Raw genomic sequence first — 22,638 nt, forward strand, 5'->3', positions numbered from 1 at the left:
CAAGGCATCGGATTAAAAAAAAATTAGGGCACAATGCTCATAGGAAAAGGCATTAAAGAAGAATTGTGTGTTTGAAATCTTTTTTTCTTTTTTTGTTGAGGGGCAGAAGGTGCTAAGGAGCTCCAAATATTTGATTTTCATTTATGATGGAAAAACCACTAGGACAAAGCTTCCTTTATCAACGTATATTGATATAACTGTTCTTCAAGGATTAATCAGAGTTGCCTGGGGCAACAAGAGATGAAGGGTCCTGTCCACAGTCACAAGACAAGTATTTTTGAGAGACAGATTTAACACCCAAATCTCCCTTACTGAGATCCATCTTCTATCTATGGTACCTCTATCTTTTCACCTAGTGTTTGAATGACTATTTTTTTAGGGGGGAAGGCAGGGCAATTGTGGTTAAGTGACTTGCCCAAGGTCACACAGCTAGTAAGCATGTCAAGTGTCTGAGGCTGGATTTGAACTCAGGTCCTCCTGATTCCAGGGCCAGTGCTCTACTCACTGCACCACCTAACTGCCCCTTGAATGACTATTCTTAAAAATATATATATATATATATATATATATATATATATATATATATAAATAGGGGATGAGTTGTCTTTGAAGTAGCCATTTGAATTACAGAAAAAGTTTCACATTTCAAAAGACAAAAGTCATGACTCATAGAGGTAATTTTGTATAAGGAAAAGAACACTGAACTAGGATTGAGGACCCCTGGGCCCTGGTTCCGTCACTGATTACACATCTAATACGTTCTCCAATATCCCTATTGTAATCACATCTTTTTATACATCCATTTTCTCTCAACCTACACTGTCATTACCTTTGTAAAGGTCCATACTATCTTGAAACCTAAGTGTTGCTTTTAGAATATATTTTATTTATTCTTATCTCTTATATGTCCCCTTCTACATCTTTCCCCTCCCAGAGAGTTTATCCTGTATAATCATTTTTTTTCTTTTAAAAGAAGAGGAAGAAAGAAATCAGCAAAATCAATCAATACATTGAAAATAAAATCTCTCCTTTGAGGTGAAGCTTATTCTTTGGAATTTTGCAACATTCTTTATTTCGTTTGGCTGCTTTTTTGGTTCTTATTATTTCCATTTGTATTATTTTAAGCATTGTATTTATTGCTTTGTTGGCTTCACTTACCCTACTCTATCAGTCACTGAAGTCATACTTCACAGTGGTAACCCATTGCATTCAAGGACTATAATTTGTTTAGCCATGTCTCTAATTGATAGCATTCCAATAGGAACTTTTTTTTCTCAATGACTTCCTTGGGACATATGCCTGTTAATGAAAACTTAGGGTCAAAGAGTATGGACATTTAGTCAATGGTTTTAAATCACTGCAATCAATTTATTATTCCATTTATCACAGCAGCTTTTTCTCCTCAAAGTTCCTGAAGCCTTTTTTTTCTCCCCTTACCCTCTCTGCTGATAACCTTGCCTCATATTTTACTAAAAAAATGAGGCTATTCTAAGAGCCCTTGCTCTTTTCTTTACTTCTCAACTCATCACACAAATTCCTTCCTCTGCTTTCTGCTTCATCTCTATTTCATATAAAGAAATGCCCCTCTCCTTTCCAAAGCAAGCCCCAGTCCATACACAAATGATCCCATGCTATCTCATATACTCCAACAGATGACCTCATCTCTCATCCCTCCTCTTTCACTAATATTAAATCTCTCTGTTTACTGATAGCTTCTCTACTGCCTATAAGCATGCCTCCCCTATCCTCAAAATAACCTTCAGTTGCTCTAACCATCCCTTATACCTATCTTCCTATATCCCTCCTTCCTCTTGGGGTGTGTGTGTGTGTGTGTGTGTGTGTGTGTGTGTGTGTTTCTATCCTCTACCATTAGAACATAAGCTTTTTGAAGGCAAGGACTTTCTTTTTTATTAATTGTGTCCTCCACATTTAGCACACAGTAGGTACTTCTTAAATGTTTATTGGATTTGTTGGTTGTTTTCCCAGCCTCTAATCTCTTCCTGAAACAGTCTGCTTCCATTCAGCTATCTATCGAATTGAACTTCCAAAAGTTCAGGTTTGACCTGAATTACCTAATTATTCAGTAAACTCCAGGTTGCCCCCAGGGTCAAACATAAAATCCTCAGTTTGGCTTTTGAAGCCTTTCATAACCTGACTCTTTTCTCTCTTTCCAATCCCTTTATATGTTATTCCATTCCACATACTCTGAGGTCCAGCGACACCACCCTCCCAGCTGTTCCTCTTCCAGAACACTTTATCTCCCAATTCTGCTTTCTTATATCTGTCTCCAGGCTTATTGACTTTCAACCTCAGCTAAATTCCTACCTTGGGCAGGAAATCTTTCTAGTCCTTAATATTACTCTTTTTCTTCTGAAATCATCTCCAATTTATCTCAAAAAATACCTTATTTGTAACATGTTCTTTATATGTTTGTCTCCCCCCATAAGACTGTGAGTGCTTTGAGAGCAGGAACTATTTTTGTTGTTGTTGTTGTTTGTTGTTTGCCTTTATTGTATCCCTAGAGTTTTAGCACAAACTCTAGCACGTAGTAGGCACTTAACCAATTCTTGTTTACTGACTAACTTTATATGCTTAGTCCCAAATTGCTTTGCGGAACGGTTATGGGGATTTACGAATCCCTCAATGCAATAGTACCTCTCTTCTTCCACACTGACAATTTCCTCCTTTTGTCTTCTCTTTTGATTACAATAGCCTTCTGATTGGTCTCTTGCCTCTAGTCTCCTCCAATTCAATCCATCTTAAGTTTATCCCCAAAACGATTTTCCTAAAATGCAAGTCTGACCATATGGCCCAAGGAAGTGTAAATTCAACAAACTCCAGCGGCTCTTGATTATCTTTAGGATCAAATACAAAATCTGCTGTTGGACATTTAAAGTCTTTCATAATCTAGCTCTTTCTTACATTTCTAGTGTTCTTAACATTACTCTCCTCCACTTACCCTATAATCCAATTAACTGGAAAGCTCACTATTCTTTGCCCAAGGCATTCTGTCTCCTCAGTCTTCATTTGCCTTGTATGTCCTTCATACCCAGAATGTTCACTCTGCTTACCTCTGATTCCTAATTTCCCTTGTGTTCCTTTAAGACTGCTTAAATCCCACCAATTCCTGGAGGCAGAACTCTCTTCTCATTGCACCCCCTACCCTCAGTCTCTTCCCTCTTAGATTACAATGTACATTTATGCATTTATGTCCATATGTATATCCAATATTTACATATTGGATAATAATACCAACTTGAATTTTGTTTATCCCGTTAAGAAGTGCAATCAAGCTCATTGGCGCATTTGCTACCACAATGAAGACCATTCTAAGCAACCAGACTGTCTATATCCCAGAAAATATTGACATCTCTCTTAAGGACCAGACAGTTATTGTGGCAAGGCCCAGAGGAATCCTCTGAAAGTATTTCAGCCACGTCAATGTCGATCTCAGTCGCCTTGGAAAGAAGAAAAAAAGGCTCTGAGTGGACAAATGGTGGGGAAATCAAAAAGAACTTGCAACCATATGGATAATCTGTAGTCATGTACAAAACATGATCAAAGGTGTTACCCTGGCTTTTTGTTACAAGATGAGGTCTGTGTAGGCTCACTTCCCCATCAATGTTGCCATTCAAGAGAATGGCTCACTTGCTGAAATCAGAAATTTCTTGGGTGAAAAATATATCCTAAGAGTGCACATGGGATCAGCTGTTGGTTGTGCTGTTTCTCAAGCCCAAAAAGATGAGTTAATTCTTGAAGGAAATTATATTGAACTTGTTTCAAACTTAGCTGCCCTGATCCAACAGGCCACCACAGTCAAAAACAAGGATATCAGAAAATTTTTGGATAGCAGCAATGTTTCTGAAAAAGGCACAGTGCAACAAGCTGATGAGTAAGTTGGAAAAGATGACAAAAGCCATGTCCTGAGGAATCAACTCTTGTTCTGATGCCAAAATAATAATCCATTTTGTCAAAAAAAGAAGTGCAATCAAGAAATATGTTTTTGGTTTTCTTAGTATCCCTAGTATGTAAATTTGTACATGGTAAATACTTAATAAATTCTCAGAGACAGAATGACTGGATGTACGATCTTGGGCAATTCATTTTGCCATTGAGGGCCACATTTTCCTCATTTGCAAAATGAGGGGGTTTAACAACATTTATTCCATTAGCTCCCTCCATTTCAAACATTGTATGACTTCCATTTCTTAGAATACTGAAAGATTACATCAAGTCTTCATCTCCTTGGGTATAAGAGGAGCAGATCACCTAATGGGATCCTGGCTGGCCCTGAAGTCAGAAAAAACTGAATTAGCTGTGTGACCATGAACGACTAACTCTCAGTGCCCTAAACTCACTAAGTCTGTAAGCTATGAATGAGTTATAACTTTGCATCAATGTAAACAATTTCCTCACACCAGTGAAACAGCAGATCCAAACTAAAAGAGAACAACGAAAGTGACTTTATTTCAATGATGTGCAAAGGAATATGAGTATAAACTGTTCTGTCTGCAAAATGGGCGAAATGTCTCTATTTGCATAGTATTTTACTTTATTTGAAAAATGTTTCTAAGGACCCATGTACTGTTTAATAATAATAACTCATCTGATGTTGCATTTTATAGTTCCAAAGCAGTTCATATGCATTGCATTATTTCTTCTGGTCCTCGCAGCAAGCCAATAATGTATGTACTACATAACAATATTTCCCTGCAGGCCATTGCTTACAACATCCTCTGAAAGTTTGTTGTCATGGAAATAGATGGTGCTTGTCTTTAATAGTTTGCTACAGGATAATAGATGGTCAGAGGGACAAGTTTTCATCTGACTTCATAATTCATTCTCAATCTCTGATAAATGATCAAATGTAATAGATGTCTGGAACAGATGGAAATGCTAAAATAATACAAGAGCTTACATGGCCTGAAGAGGGATGTTCATGGAAAATTTTCCTACACATCAATCTACAAATGCCACCCAGTACAATTTGAACCCAGAAGATGGGTGCGGGGATATTTTATGGACCGAAGCAAAGAGTAAGATCGAAGACAAAGAGAATTTCTTTTAACTTGATAGGGAAAGAATTACATTTTTTTTGTATACACAAATGGCAAATAATTTTACTCTTTTAGTCATAGTCCTGACAAAGGAAAATGAACTAGGTAGGAAAAATGAAACAGGTTTTTAATGTAGATATTTTATTTGATCACCCATTTGCTGAAAAGATAGTGACAACATAGGCTTACTGGAAGATTATGGATGTGAATGTTGATTATGTGATGAGAATTATAAGGATGTTGATATACATTATTTTTTAACTTAGAGCCCATAGGCTGACAGGCAAAACTCCAAAGTGAGGCCAAACTCTGATTAAAATCCATTTGGGAAATGGTTTAACAAAATAAATAAAAATGCAATACATGTTAATGTTAATTTGTGGTTTTCTAAGTCAATATACAGTCTACAGAGATGTGTTTCTATTTGAGTTTGTCATCACTTTAAGGGGACAGCTAGGTGGCACAGTGTATCAAGCATGAGGCTTGGAATCAGGAAGACTCACCTTCATGAATTCGAAGCCAGCCTCAGACACTTACTAGCTGTGTTACCCTGGGCAAATCACTTAACTCTGTTTGCCTTAGTTTCTTCATCTGTAAAAAAAGCTGGAGAAGGAAATGGTAAAGCACCCCAGAATCTTTGCCAAGAAAACCTCCAAGAACGGAGTCACAAAGAGTTGGACAGGACTAAATAACTAACAACCAAAAGTAGTTTGACAGTTGCTTGAGGAGAAGTGAGGTGACTTTCCCAAGGTAACAAAGCTTGTAACATCAGAGTTAGGACTTGAACCAAGTTTTCCAAACTCTTTTCAGTGTGCAAGGGTGCCTTTTATATGGACTTCATAACAAAATAATTGGTATTACCATAAACTGAAAAGAAGAAAGCCTAATTCTCAGAGAAAGGCTGCCCAAGCCTATTCCAATAATGTTCAAGTATTAGGCAGGTCCTACCAGACGGAAATGGCTTCAAGCAATGAAGAAGCAGTGTATTACATTTTTATTATGTGATGATCAGCCTGCACGATCCAAATGGAGTAATGGAGTTTCCAGCTCTGGTAACCTAATGAAATCAGAGACCCTTCAATAATACACATACTATAAATTTCATCATCTTTATACTTAATCTTACATTCTTTATCGGAAATAGGGTATCGAGGTGGTAAAATAGAAAGAGTGCTCGACCTGGAGTTAAGAAGGTCTGAATTCCAATCTGACCTCAGACATTTACCAGCTACCTAAACCTAAACAAATCACTTACCTTCTGTCTGCCTCAGTTGCCACATCTGTAAAATAGAGATAATAGTAATACTACTTCCCAGAGTTGCTGCATGGATCAAATAACGTAATATTTGTAAAGCAGTATGTAAATCTTAAAGCACTATATAAATGCTACCTATAAATATCCAACTCTAAAGCTCTGTCAATTTTATCTAACAGCCTACTGTTGTGTTCTTTCTGATTTTTTTTTATTTTTATTTTTTGGGGGAAGGGAAAGTTGGACTAGACCTCTAATTGCAGTGATATAGGGAACTACCAGTGAAAAAATGTAAATGAGTAAGTGCTCTCTAATTGTAGATCATAGAGTATTGCTTGGGATCAACGAGAGAGAATTTGAGAGACTAGTTAAGAGTCATATAGTCGGTAGGGTGGCAGAGTTTGGACATGGAATAAGGTCTCTTTCCACTATTCTACATTGTCTCTCTTTCTCTGCAGTTTTAGAGGTTGAGGTTAAAAGTTACCTTCTTAATGACAACTGGCTAGATATTATAAGTAAATTCTCAAACAATAGTTTTTCACTTATCATTGATAAATGAGAATAAGAATGTGAATGGAATATTTTGAAAGAAAAGTATTTCAGAGACTCAATACATTTTTTTACTAACAAATTATTTTACTAACATTTTTTCTATTCAGTTCTGATTTGCGATTGCATTAATGGTTTTAAGTATTTTATGTGCACTTAACTACTTGTTGCTACTAATGCTACAGGTACTCAAAGCTGTAAAAATAAAAAAAAAAACAAATGAAATAAAATCCATAGTGGCTAATATCTCTTGTCATTATCTTGAATTTTGGTCCCTAAAGAGTGCTTTATCTATACTTTTCACAGAGATGTAATGGGGAGTAACTCTTAGTATGGATGTTGGCACACAGTAGGCCCTTCATATATCTTTGCTAAATTGTATTGAATTAAATCATAAGGATGTTATTTGTGAATGATGTTTAGGAGCACAGCTGATGTTAGTGATGTTAGGAGTAAAGTCTTTAAAGTATAATACAAGCTAGTATTAATATAGTATTTTAAGCAGGGGTATGCTAGTAAATGTTTAACAACTGGATATCAAAAATATATACATGACAGAGTTCTCAAGGTTTGCAAAGCTCTTAATGTATATTATTTCATCAGATTCCCATAGCAGCTCTGTGAGGTACTATGGCTATTATATTCCCCACTTCACATAAAAGGAGGCTGAGACAATTTTTTCAGTCATGTCTGATTCTTCTTGATCCCATTTGGGTTTTCTTGGCAAAGATACTAGAGTTTTTTTGCAATTTTCTTCTTCAGCTCATTTTACAGAGGAGGAACTGAGGCAAATAGAGTTAAGTGACTTGCCCAGGGTCACATAGCTAATTAATGTTTGAAGCCAGATTTGAACAGATCTTCTTGACTCCAGGACCAGTGCTCTATCCATTATGGCAGCCATCTGCCCCATTTGAGATTTAGAGAAGCTTAATGATTTGTCATTGGTCATTCATTTGTTAAGAGGCCTGATTCAGATTTTGGTCTCTTTGACTTCAAGTCAGTGAAGTTGTCATCTACAATATGTTACATCTTAGCTCTATATATGGATTGAAGTTGTCCAACATGACCTCTTAGACTCTATCCCTGAAGTCAGTAACTATCATTTTTCATCTTTGTATCCCAAATATAGCAGAGGGACTCCGTCATGGCAGTCATAACAATAGCACCATGTTATCCATAAGGAAAATGGATGTCAGAGAGGTCACATTGCTTGTTCGTAGTTCCCAGGCTAACAAATGGCAGAGATTGCAGCAGGTCCAGCAGTCTTTGCCCTATACCATACTTCCTTTCATTTATTTCACAATTCTAGAAGTTTCTATCTCTATAGATTTAGCTCAGCAATCAATTGTTCAATTAAATTTAATAAACACTTATTAAGTAGGAACTAGAAAGAAGGTAGTTGGTAACAGGAAGCTTGCAAAAATAAATAAAAAGCCGGAGTTGTTGTCTGTGTTTGGGAAATGGGATGGGAGTGAGGCTGGATGACTATGATTTTGTTGGTGCGGGAACTCCCTGAACCAATGAAGCTTAGCAACTTCTCAGCTTATAGTCTTAGAAAGTTGCCTAGGCCCCTGAGAGGTTACATGATTCAACCATAACTATCCAGCCATTATGCACCAGAGGGCTTGAACCTACATCTTTCCAATGTCAAACTAAAGTTATTTTTAAAAACAAGAATCCAAGATGATCTGTGCAATTATTATAGCCAAGCAAATTTGAATGGCAAACACCTATCTCTGCAGGTCACACAGGAAAATCTTTCTTACACTTGTATTTTTATATTATTTCTGCTTCAGATATTTCATGTTACTAGCTGTATTTTGCCCAATTGGTATTTAATAAAAGATTGCTGAATTAAATTGAGTTGACCAACTGATAGTTGAGTTGTGTGTAATTATGAAGCCAAAGCTGTGGGAATGGGCAGTGGAATAATTCTGAACCAAGGCAAGGCAGAGAATAGTGCAATCCCAGGGCAGGAGTGAGGAACTTTTGTGTATAAAGTTCAGTAAAGGAGATGGCAATTACCAATGAATTACCAAAAAGCTGTATCAGGCAATAAACTCTGATATAATGAAGATAGTTGGTTGTATGTGTAGTGTTTATTTTTTATACTTTTACCAAGCATTTTTACATATATCTTTCATGTAGGGAAAGTAAAGGACAATCTAAATGTCACTGCTATCCACATGTTGTCAAGAGATCCAGAGATAGGTATGATATTCTTTTAGAGAATTTACAGGAGGGCATCAACAAAAATGGACCAAGATAAAAAGTCACAAATGGGTTACAACTGTCACTGATCAAAGGAGTACCCCACATCAGCAGGATCATAGATTTATCAAAGTATAGAAGCGTCACGTACATTTATTCTCTAAGATGTTGTGGCTAATCAAATATGCGATAAGTAAGCAAATAATTAACATTAGAAGTAACATATAATAGATATGGGGCTAGGAAAGAATAAATCCACAAGTAATTAATCAAAATAAGAAGCAAAATATCTGGTCATTTGCAGGTCAAAGAAGTCTGTAATCACTAAAGAATAGATGTTTATTCAACATTTTCACCAATACACACAAAATAATCTTTTTTTTTCCTTTAGGTGTAGTGCTTCAGTCACCCTGGGCCTTTAGCCTTTTGCATTTGGCATAATAATAAAGAAGGGTAAGAATTAGGCCATGGAAATAGCTTTTTAAGTCCATTATAATCAAACCATCTAACTATCAGTAGACTGTTGTCTCTGAGGACAATCCATTCAAGAAAACGGCTGGACATTTTGATGATTTAAGATTACAGACTCCCGGGTAAGATAATTTTCAGAATAATTTTCACTTTTGAAATAGAAACCAAGTAACCAAAGACTGTATGAGGTGAGCCATAACAATGGCTTGAAATCTATTTTGTCTAGCAATGCCAAGCAAGGGCCAAATCAGATTCAATACTAAAAAGGTAGAAGTGGGAGAGAAAAAGCACAAAAGCATTTTCTTGGTGAGGCTTAGTATTGTATCAGGAGAAATTTGAAATGTTGGACACATGAAGGTAATAAAGAGGAGAATGTGGTGTCCTTAAAAGACCTACCACAAAGCCCTCTTATGGCATGGAGGTGACCTTGGGTTGTCTAAGTCTGCACCAGGGAAATGCAAATCTTGGCAAGCCCTAACAGCCTGAAAAGGCTTTGAGAATGAGTATGCTCAAATGAGGTAATATAGGTAATGGTGAGCATCAAGTGCTTTGTCAACATAAAGGAATTACAATGAAAGTCAGCTATTATTATTATTAGCCAGGGATGCACTTGCTGATGCTTGTGATTACTTAGCATAGCTAAATTTGGAGATGCTTATCACCAGAAAGTTAGTTATTGGGGATTTTTTGTTTCAGTTTATTTTGTTATATTTTCCTTTGTTTAGAAAAAGTAACTAAGGTGGTCCATTAAAGCTTAGCAAGATAGGTTGCAAAATATGTGAATGAAATTATTTATCTTTAAAAGAAAGAAAAAAAAGGATTTATTGAGTGCTTACTAGATGCCACACACTGTGCTAAGTACTTTAGAAATATTATCTTATTTGATCCACGTTATCCTCCTTTGATTATCCTCAAATTATCCTCAGTTGATCTCTCATCTCTACAGTTGAAGGAAGCAGACAGAGATTAAGTGACTTGCCCAGGATCACACAGGTAGTAAGAATCCTAGGTCACATCTGAACTTGGGTCCCCCTGATTCCAGGCCCACCACTCTATCCACTGAAGCATAGAGATGACCAGACTACCCTTCCCTCAATCCATTCTTCATAAATAAAAGTGAAAGAATAAGTATAGTTGTAATCATAAGACACTTGCAAGAATTTGTGGCAGAAAGACGTACTTTTCTTTTCTGAAGGTTCTCCTTTTTTGTTGTTTTTTAACTCTCTACAGAATACAGTCTTACCTATGTAGCTTTGATGTTGAATGTGACTGTAAAGTCTGATTATGATGTAATGAGACTGGTTCCCTAATTTATGTAAGGAAACCATTCATTTTATTTATGGTCACACAACGCATTATCAAGTCACATGACACTGACATGATTAAGTAAAGAAATGACTCATTCTGAGACCAGCCTGTTTTAATCTGCTTTTATTCCACCATCACAACTTCCCCTGGTTTCTATTCTATAGTAAAATAGGTAGGAGTGGGAGTCTCAGAACAACGTACTGCAGTTGGAACATCTTTCAATTTCTTTGGAGCTCCCAAGTGCCTAGGATGGTGCTCAGGCAGAAAAATGAACGCCGAGGGTTGTGCTTGTGTGCACATTGTTAAAGAAAGAAATTGTGCCACAGCAGAGAGACAGGAGGGGGCTTAGACCTCACCTGGTTTTACACTATTATTTGAGAGATAAGGATACGGACACTCACTGAGGTGAAGTGATTTTTCCAGGTAAATGTCACATGGCAGACAGAAGTGGGGCTGAAAACCAAGTCTTAAGACTCTTTCCTTGATCTGTGGTCCTTCCATTATTCCTCCTGATCGGGGGGGGGGCAGCTTGACAATAATTCTAGAACACTCGAGTCAGTGCTGGACACATGAGCCCTTGATGGACCGAAATGGGATGCAGCGCATACAGAGAGGACAAAACATACTTGCTACCTTGTGATTCATTCACTCCTAGCCACAAACCATTCAGGGGCAGCTAGGTGGCATGGGATAGAGCGCTGGGCCTAGAGTCAGGAAGACTTATCTTCCTGAGTTCAAACATAGCCTCAGACACTTACTAGCTGTGTGATCCTGAGCAAGTCACTTAACCCTATTTTCCTCAGTTTTCTCATAGGTAAAAAATGAGCTGGAGAAGGAAATAACAAACCACTCTAGTACCTTCGCCAAGAAACCTCCGAATGGGGTCATGAAGAGTTAGACAGGCTGAAATGACTCAACACCAATGACAAACAGGTCATTCAATGTGTGAACTCTACCAATATTTATTGCAATAATTAAATTTATCCAGCTGAACTATTTAGTTGAAATTATTGGCATATTCACCTGAAGATACTAAAGAATCCTCTCAACCTTTATGAAAATAATTAATTACAGGATATCACTTGTGATATATTCAAGCTTGACTTCTTTAAATCTCCATCCTCAAAAACACGCAATTCATATTTAAGGGAACATCATCCTAAAGCTATGAGGAATGCATGAAAGAGATGGAATACAAACTCAAAAAGAGCATGTTATAAACCACTAAATCAAAGAATAATAGGGCTGGAAGGGATCTTGAAAGTCTATTTTATCTCCCTTGGTCCTGTCCCCTGCTTGCAGACAGAATTACCTTTAAAACTTTGCAGTTTTTCTATTTTCATTTTAAAGACCTCTAGGGAAGAAGACTACACAAGAGCCTAGAGATAGAATTCTATCCTTATATTGTAGGGGCCCTATATCCTTTATAATACACTCCAGTAGAGATGCCCTTGTCTGCCCTCACTGGAGAAGGAAATCATTGATTATATTCTTACATTTAATACAGCTCCAGATTGCTAGAGAACTTTAGTTTCACACTTTGGATGATAATGATGATGATGATGATGATCCATTCATCATGTTTGCCAAGAAATTGGTCTGTTGTCATATGCGATCTCAGAACAATGGTGAAATATGTACTGCCCATGTAATTCAACTTCCTTTTCTATAAGCTGAACCATCTGGGTTTCTTCAGCCTCAACTTTTCAAACCCATCTTTAATTCTTCAGTGGACTTTTCTCTTGAGAAATATGATTTAAGTTTTAAAATCCGGTCATTAGGTAGCAACAAAGAGTTCAGGCCTGATAGTCATTTGGATAACACCAAATTCTCTCTTTGAAGTTTAATGGAATGAGATCATATGGGTGATTACGGGTAAGTAAAGTAACAGTTACCAAAAGAGTTAAGAGAGATGATCTTTTCTGCCTTCCTTGGACCCTATGTGGATTAAAAGAATGACACAATGGACATCAGCATCACTTGTATTTTCTACACCACCAAAATCCTTATCTCTAAAATTCCAACTCTGACTAAATCCCTTCATCTTCTCCATTTGTTCATTACACCATTTGTTTAACTTTTTTAAGGGGTTAATAATCTCAGTTTAACGAACTATACATATATCGTTCACTTAGTTCAGGGGGAAAATATCAGCCCCCTGAACTACAAACAGAAATTACAAACATCAACAGAAAGACCTTGCCTGATTCAAATCACAATTCATAGTTACCAGAGAAGCACCAATATCTATCTGTCGGGGTTATTTCAATGACTTGCCCAGAGTCTCATCACTGACATGCTTTCAATGAGTATGCCCCCATTTATTGAACTTTTAACCTAAAAACCAATCCCTTATAACACATATATAGTTTATGTCCATCTTTCCAATTCTAACTTTCATCCCCTCTCATGTTCCTTTTGATAACAGAAAAAGAGTTCTAACTGCCATTCAGATAAGGATAATCCCTTCACATGAACTCATGATTCCATTAGGCTTGTTTCCTCCATTAGGCATCTTCTGTCTCCTATCCATCTTCGATCTCTCCATTTCTACTGGTTCCTTTCCATCTGTCCTCAAATATATTCAGGTCTCTTCTATCCTCACAGAAATATTGCTTTAACCCTTCTACCAAATTCTTCTATAAACATATCTCTCTTCACCTTCATTGTGATACTTCTTTAAAATTGTCTATGGAGAATGCCAACAATTTGGTTGAGTAATGATGTCTGGCTCCCATTTATCACACAAAAACAACAAAACGAGAATCAAATAAAGAAAAAAAAAGTACAACAACAATGAGGAGAAAGGAAAGAAATTCTCAAGGGAAAATCTTGCGGAAAAGACAGTGAAGAGACTGAAGAATTAAGTAATAAAAAGAGAAAACAATACAAATGAATACTAGAGAGAAAGTAAAGCAGAGGGGCAGCACAAAGTAGTAGAAAGTTAGCTTTAGAGTCAGGAAGATCTAGGTCCCGTTTCTAACACATGGTAGCAATTTGACTAATTAGTTAACATCTAATAATCCCAGAAAACTTTCGAAGACCAAGAATTTCTGAATTGTTTTACAAGGTTATTCTCTGGGAGCATTATTCTGTAGCACTGAGGAAGGGGCTCACTGAATCATGGACAGGCCTCCTTCATTACCTCTAGCCTTTTCTATCCACTATGACCTCTACTTTCCTCCCTTGAATAAGGATCTTGCCCCTCCCCAATTTAAGCCCTGAGGTAATCTCCAATTTATCTGTATATATCTTCTTGGTATATACCTGTTTGATTTTGTCTCCCACATTAGTTGTGTCCCCAGTGTTTATCACAGGTGGGTATTTGATAAATGCTTGTTGATTCTTTTTGACTTGTTACACCTTCAAGAGTCACTCTTAGCATGCTCTCATTGGGCTCTGCCATCCCCATTCTATCTACCATCCTTGTGCCCTTGGTCCCACTGCCACATTCAACCCCCACCTTCTTATTTAGAGCGCAACTAGAGCAATTATCAGAGCCCTATACATTTCCTGATCTGGGGAATGCTTTCCCAGTCTTTGGGGAAAGCCCCTGTAACTTCTATTATGACTCTGATTAAAAATACAACAGCAACAAAGCAAATTCAATTTGAAATATATTTTCACATAACAGAATAGCAACTAAACTTAAAGGAGAAACTAATCATAATGCTAGAAGATCATGATAATGAGGCAATAACTATGTTGGCTTTAGGAGTTCTACTCTGTGGGCTTGAAAAATAGAACAAATATTTGCCAAAAGTAAATAAGATATTTACAGAGAATATTGGCAATATTGAATGTGATTATTGAATGAACAAAGAGGATACACATACATGCATACATACATACATACATACATATATACCTATACACACACATACACATTTTTTTCAGAACCACACAGAATCTATAAAATAATTGGTCAGCTGTCTAATCATGGAAAATTCATAAATAAATGCATAAATAAATATCAAGCACATATTTTATATACTATAATATAATAAAAGTTGTTTAAATAAATACAAATAAAAATGCAGACATACATAATAGCACATAAACAATGAGACAACAATTCATGGAAATAATTTCTTTTTAAATTTGAAGATATAACAGATAAAGCAACTAAAAATTTATGCAATATAGTTAAATCAGTCTGCAGATGAATATTTGTCTATAAGTATATGAATTATCAAAATAAAACTAATGAAATAAAATCTACAAAATTAACAAATCAAAAATTCCCCCAGAAGAACAAGTAGGACACGTGCAAATCAATTAAGTAAAAACAACTATAAAACAGAAATATAACTGAACTGATAAACAAAATAAACAAAACAACCAAAATATATTGACTATTAGATAATTTGATGAAAGAAAGACAGGGTCCAAATTACCAAGAAAATTAACGGAAATTAATATGTTCAATCATATGAAAATAAAATTTAATTAAATAGAATATGTTTTAAAGTGCATCCAAATTAACAAAATAGGAAATAAAGAATCTAAAAAACAGATTTCGGGGTGGGGGGAATCTGAATAAGCCCTATGTGAATTCCCAAGGAGAAAAAAATTAGACAAGAATCTTCTAGGGCACAAGGAGAGATAAAAAAGTAAATACTATTAAAAATTAACAATCAAATGGCCAGATTTTGTTAACCTTTGGGGAAGATAACCTTTAAAGACACCAATAGGACATATTGAGGAGAAAAAAAAATTGCAGAAATAATGTGAAGGAACATGGGTGCACAGATTTGCTGCATATGTTCTTTCGTTACTAAAGTTATGAAGACGCCCAAAGGATTTATACAATAATGTTTACAGAAATAAAGGAAACATAATTATTTGAGAGTATTCACAGCTGCGTCATCACTACTTATTAATAATTATTACACAGAAGCTTTACAACCAGATGCCCAGTACAAATGTACCAGCAGCACCATGGGAGGAGCATTGCAAAGGTAAGCAAAGACTATTCATATTTCCTAGACGATCAGTGGAGGGGAGGCTATATGTCAATTACAAGACAATGGGAAATAGGCTTGGAGTGGGCAGTGTGATGTCAGTGGCCCTACAATATCAAATGTAGAGTTGATCATCTTCACTATGCCTTTGCCCCATGTATACCCTCCATGAGAACATCATTTACCTTTCCTCCCCAGATTGTTGTAAGGATTAAATAATATTTGTAACAGTTCTTAGCACAAAGCCTGGCACATAGTAGATGCTTAACAAACATGTATTCATTTTCTTCTTCCGTTCCTTCCAAGTGTGTCCCTTCACATGTTCCGGCCACACACGGGCCTTACATGTGCGTCATTCCACACATTATATAAATAAATAAATAAATATGTGTGTATGCATATATATCCATTCTTCCTATATATGTTGTACATATTTGTTGGACAGTGTGCTCCTGGTTTATTGAGGAGAATGTCATATAATTACTTTTCTCATTATGCTACTTAGTTAAATGCCTTGGTTTTGAACTAACTGGACACTCTAGTTTACTAGAGTTGATTTCTTAATGGTATAGAAAAAATAGCCAAATCCAATAAATTTAATACAACTCTGTCAAATCTAAAACTATTTCTACCTCTTTCTCTTTTAAAATCCACTTTCTTTTTAGTGACAGTAATCCATATTTTAGAGCACTGATGAAGGATCTTGAGTCCATGGAAACTCTCAGATTTGCACCCAAAATTAAGCAACTGAAACGCAACAGTTGCTTATTGTTATTTATTTGGCAGCTGACAAGAAACTCATACTTGTTAACTCCTGGTACCAAACTTCAAATTTCCACTTTAGACATGACAGTGGAACTTAATTTTTTATGAAAAGGTAACCTCTAATAGTTTTCATTCTATGCATTTTTTCTGCTCTACTTTGCTTACTAAAGAAGAAGAAAGACTAATAGTAAAATAAATGCAAATTAAAACAATTAATATTTCAAATTACACCCAACAAACTAGAAAAATTTAGAAGTCCTCTATTCTTTTAAAAATCATTCTCTCTTTTCCCTACTTTTTCAACTCCTTGAAGAGAATAATCAGCTTTGCAAATCCCTGACTATACCTATATCTTTTGCCTCTTAGAATATAATATTCCAAGATCTCATCTAATTCGTGGTAGAAAGTGCATGTCCTGTGTAATCTCAACAGTGGCCCCATGGCCATTTTACTTCTTTCTGCATGTTTCAAGTGTTTGGTTTGGATTATCTTTTTTTTTAATACAAGAGTTCTGAACTTTGGTATGGCTATTCCTATGACTTTTCCTTTTAAGGTTCCTTTTAGAAGGTAATTCATGGATTCTGTGTTTGGTGGTAGTTATCCTTTATGATTTGTTGAAGTAGTTTATCAAGTCTTTTTTAAGCATAGTTCTCAGACAGTCCAATGATTCTTAAATTATATCTCCTTGATCTGCTTCCATGTCAATTGCCTTTGAAGTTCTTTCAATATTTTGATTTTTTAAAATAATTATCATTGCTATCTCAGGAGTTAATTAATGACTTCTGTTTGGTCTATTGGTTTTTAGTGTCTAGTACATAAGTATAATTTAATGATTTTTGTTCTAAACTACCTAGTCTCCTCATAATTCTTTCTACCACAGCTTTTATTTCATTTTCTCTTTCTTTTTTAATCTTTTGTTTCAATTCTTCCAGGTATTCATGTAGTTCTTATAGCTTTTTTATTTTTTTTTCTTTTGGGGTATCTACCAGCCGTTGTTACTGAATTTCTTCTTGGGGGGATTCCTCTCCGCCCCCCTTTTCTCTCTGTCTCTTTCTCCTTCAATGTTTTTTCTCATTTCTATCCATTTCACCTCTCCAGTTTCAGTGCCAGGGCAAAGTTCTTCCTCCTCCTAGATAGGGTGGTTGGCCATGATTTTATTTACCCTGGATGACCTGAGCTCTTATACTGACACCTACCTCTGGGGTAAGCCCCACCCTGCATCTTTGAGCACCAGCTGACTGAATATTCAGGGACATCTCTGTTGTCTCAAGACAAAGTGATAGGGAACTTAGAGTCCTTGGAGACTGAGGCTTAAACTGAACACTGCTGAGTGGGACTAGTTGCTACTCACTGCTGCTCTCTAGTGCTTCCAGGGTCTCCAACCTGGGGCTTTCTGGCTGGTGCTTTCTTTAGGTATCCCTCTATTTTTGCTTCCTTCCTGTTTACCTGTATGTATTACTGGACCATCTCACTTCATGATCAGAGGTGGGCTGCTGCTGGAAAGCAGCAGAATAAGTGGCTCCCTTCCCAGAAGTCCTCAGGCTCTGCTGTAGCACTGATAAGATGAAGTTACTCTGTTTTCTCATTGAACTTTTTTGAATATTATTTATTCCATTGCAAAGTTCAGGATTTTGCCAGAGTAGACATTTGGAAGCTGATCAGTCTGAGTCCTGTTCAGGTAGCCATCTTGACAAAAAGTCTACATTTCATGTATTTTCCTCATGAATTTTCATTGAAATGAGTAGGTTTATGTATATATATATGTATATATATATATATATATATATATATATATGTGTATATATATATATATATACATATATATATATACATATACACACACACATACACACACACACACACATATATACACATATATACATATATATGATATATATATTTAATTGCAATAATTGTGATTTGTGATTTACAAAAATGACTAACAGGAACATTCAAGACCTTGTTCATCTTTATGCCCTTGGTAAACCAAACAGGATTAAAACGGATCATGCATTGATGACTATGGTGTGGAGTATCTTTCTATTTTGTAAGTTAGGCAGACAAGCAATACCAATAGACAAAGTTTCCGCATCCTGAATCTCTAAAATAAATCAGGCAATAGCTCTAAACAAACTCAGATGACTGGACTCAAGAGAACATAGCTTAGTTTTGTAGAGCACTTTAATGATTACAAAGCACTGTCCTCACAGTATTGTGAGGCAGGCAGTAGAAAATGTCCCCATTTTGTAGATGAGGAAACTGATCTCAGAAAGTTTCAAGTAGTTGTCAGTCATGATTCAAACATCCAGTGATCCCCTTTTCTCTCTCCAGTGCAAGGCTAACCGCTTAGTAATTTTCTTATGTCAGTAGTAAGGCTGCGGTGTATAAGGTGTGTTCAGGGAAGATTAATACTGCTGTTGTGAAGGAAGACTCAAGCTCTTTTTGAGGGTGCTTTCCCCCTTTAGTGTCCACCTGATCCACCTGTCACCTGTGGCTCCAAGAATCTGTAACATGCACAGTGGCCATACCCTGGTAAACAGTAAACGGTAAACAGGCTAAAATAGGTTGGGGGTAGCTGAGGGTTCTCAGACCTCTCAGTGAGTTAGAGGGGTGTCTACCCCATGTGTGTGAAGACTTCCACTGGTGGAATGGGTGAATGAGAACAATTGGTCCCAATGGCCATGAAGGTAGCTGAAGCAGGCTCTGTGGAGCACTTAGAGCTTGCTTAGACATTGAAGAAACCAAGGTCATCCGCTGCATCTCAAGCCATAACCAGGACTCTTTTCTGCCACTGGACTGTAATGAGAGGAGAGAGTGAGGCTGATGGCTTCATGTAACTCTGCCTCCCTAAAATCCAATTTGTGCACAAAAGAAAAGACATCACTCATACCATTTTACCACTATACCTATCTCAAAGTCTTGTAGTGACAGGCAAGTCATGAAGCAGCAGGTGCAGATACACTGGGAGCTGTAGTCACAATCCTGCACACAGGTGACCCAGGCCATAGAGTTGTCTTCTCATTGGAAACAGCAGTGGGATTCAGCAGCCCCCTAGGTGCCCTGTTTCTGTAAAACTGATCTTTCTTTAAAGCTACACTTCTAATTACATGTCTGTATATAACCTTTTAGAAGTGATTTGTTTGCACTCATCCTTAAAAATTTACTCTTTGTTGTTGTCGTTTTCCAGAAATATTCTAATTTTGGTCTAGCAAAATTAGTTATAAATTCAATTCAGCAGGGGTTAAAACTCCTGCACCTTCCAAGACATTAACTTTTACCCTGGAAAGTACCATTTAAACTATTGCTATTTTGAAAACACCAATTCTCTTTTTCTAAACCTGTTAACCTAGGCTGGCACATTGTCAATGAGAAATGCAAATATCTCTTTCTGCTGCCAGAGTTGTTGTAGGATAAACTTAGAGATGGAGAAGGCTTAGCGCAGGACCTTGAAACATCTCAGTCCTCAAATATTAAAAATATTTTGCAAATTATCATATAGAGAGCTAAGGTCAATATTTGGGATTTGTAATTTTAAAGCTTGTTTCTCCCAGTTAGAATCAAGTTAATGAAAACTGGGTACTTTCTATTAATTAAAAAAATTCTCAGAATCACAGTTCAGGATGAGTTTGAGAAGGTTGCAAATTTGGAAAAGAGAAGTGAATCTCAAAGACAGCATATCAATGTTTTCATAGTGATTGATAGTATACCATATACAAGGCCAAAGCCAATCTAAAAAGATAACCAAGAAAAGCTAATTATTATTTTTAAAGAATAAAGTAACAAAATAGTTAATGAAGGCAATAATTATTGAAAATAAAAACCAAGGAGATCATGTCCAGTTCTGGTTTGTAGATAGTGCAGGCCACATGGCATCAAAAGCTGCTGGGATGTACTTAGAATGCAGTGAATGAGAAAAGGGCATATAACTTGGTGTCATAGGACCTAAATTTGAATCCTAGCTCTCTGATTAGTAACTTTGGGTGAGTCACTTACCTAGTGTTGGCCTCAGTTTCCTCATCTGTTAAAATACAGCATTGGATAAGATGATCCCTAAGGTTCCTTGTACCTCTAGATAGATTCTTGCAAGATCTCATCAACTTTGGTTTTCCACCTCATCACCACTGCCTCTCTAATTGGAGAGTGGGACACATGAATTCCAAACTTCTACTCAAGGAAAGACCTTAGCTCAGACGCCTTCTCATTCTTCACCTAGCTATAGTACTTTGTGCTTGGGCAGGGTGCATGGTGGAGAGGTCAGTGGAACGTCCAACCCAATCTCATTTTTTAGCTTCTGTTTGTGTTTTGTCTGCCCCCATAGTATGATGGTAAGCCCCTCGAGGGCAAAGACTACCTTTTTCATATCAGCATATTTGTATCCCCAGTGCTTAGCACAAGGCTGGGCACATATTCTGTGCTTAACAAATGTTTATAGACTATAATATGGAGGAATAGTGCCAGAGACACTATCAGAAATTGATTTTCCACATAAGAAAATCTAAGAGTAAAGGTAAAGAGTGAAAGTGGTTTTTTATTTAAGACTGTTGGCTACTGAGAAACGATAGAGACTACAAAGAAGTTCCAAGGTGGATACTTCAACATTTAGATATGGACCTTTCCCTAATGCAGAAATTTACAAATTCTTAATCTTCATATTTAATACCATATCGCAGCAATTTGCAAACTTTGCAAATCAGTCTTCCATTTTAAAACAATATCCAGTCAACAAGCATTGATTTCTTACTATGTGTCCAAGATCTGTGCTAAGTTCTTAGGGTGCAAAAATGGTCCAAAAATTGCCCTCAAGGAATTTACCTTCTAGTTGGGGGAGAGAATACATAGACAAATATTATAGAATCACAGAATTGAAAGGGTCCTAACAGATCCCTGAGCCCATCTAGTTCTGAAGCCAGCTACACAAATTGACAGGCATAAAAGAGCTCAAAGTATATTAAGGGAAGGAAGGATAAAGAGATTAGTCAACCACGTGTGAAGCAGACAGTGCATACTCAAAATTATGTTTTCTTTTTTATTCAAGAGCTCTACCCAGTGCTGCAGACTGCACCGCTTCCTAAGCCTGCTGTGAAGATGGTGGTGGTGATGATGATCAGGCATGACATGCCACAAATTAAGGTATAGAACATAGATGGTTGTAATATCAGATAAGGTTGGAAACTTATGCTCATGCCAGATTCTGGAGAGTCTGGAATGTCAGGCTGAAAAAAAAAACCTTTTAATTTGGCTTGGTGGACAATAAGTACTCACTAAAGATTTCTAAGCAGAAGAGAAACACGGTCAGATATGGACATAATGAAGGTTGTTTTCGCAGTAGTATGAAGAACTGTCTAAAAAAGAGAGTAGAGATTTGAACACTTATTAGGGTACTTGGATTACTATCCAAGCATATGGTTGCAGAATAGTGCCAGATCCAACCACCTTATTGGTGGTTGGTTACCCAGAATAAGAAAGAAAATGAGAAATTAAATACATTTTGGAATCTTTACAAACCCTCCAGGGGATTAGGCTCTACTGTGAAAATTTCTAGGAAGAATAGATAATCTAATGCTGATCTTATAATACAAAACCCATGTTAATACAGTCTTTCTTATATATTATTTATGGACCTATAAAACATAAACAAGCTTCTCCCTACAGAGTGCCCTTTCTCTGCACCTTGTCTAGTGACATTTGCCACTCAAAGTTTTATGTATATAGAAATGACTGAGGATTAGGCAGCTACGTAGTACAGGGGATATAGTGCCAGGTCTGAAGTTAGGAAGCTTCATTCCCATGAGTTCAAATCTGGCCTCAGACAATTGTTAGTTGTGTGGACCTTAGGCAAGTTACTTAACCCTGTTTGCCTCAGTTTCCTCATTTGTAAAATGAGCTGGAGAAGTAAATGGCAAACAACTCCAGCGTCTTTGCCAAGGAAAACCCAAATGGTATCACAAAACTGAAATGACTGAGCAACAACAATGAACTAATGGTGACTACAGCAAACATGTAAGGCATCATATTCCTCTGCAAATGATGTTATTGTCAATGTACAGGAGTTGATAGTTGC

The 22,638-nt window shown here is 36.6% G+C and overlaps 1 pseudogene; it reads left to right on the forward strand.

Annotated features, from left to right (window-relative positions):
* The first annotated feature begins 3,317 nt into the window (after window positions 1–3,317).
* On the forward strand, window positions 3,318–3,896 carry LOC118855468 (annotated as a pseudogene).
* Window positions 3,897–22,638: the final 18,742 nt, after the last annotated feature.

The sequence above is a fragment of the Trichosurus vulpecula genome, chromosome 6, assembly GCF_011100635.1.
Source record: "Trichosurus vulpecula isolate mTriVul1 chromosome 6, mTriVul1.pri, whole genome shotgun sequence".
Classification (NCBI taxonomy): Eukaryota; Metazoa; Chordata; class Mammalia; order Diprotodontia; family Phalangeridae; genus Trichosurus; species Trichosurus vulpecula.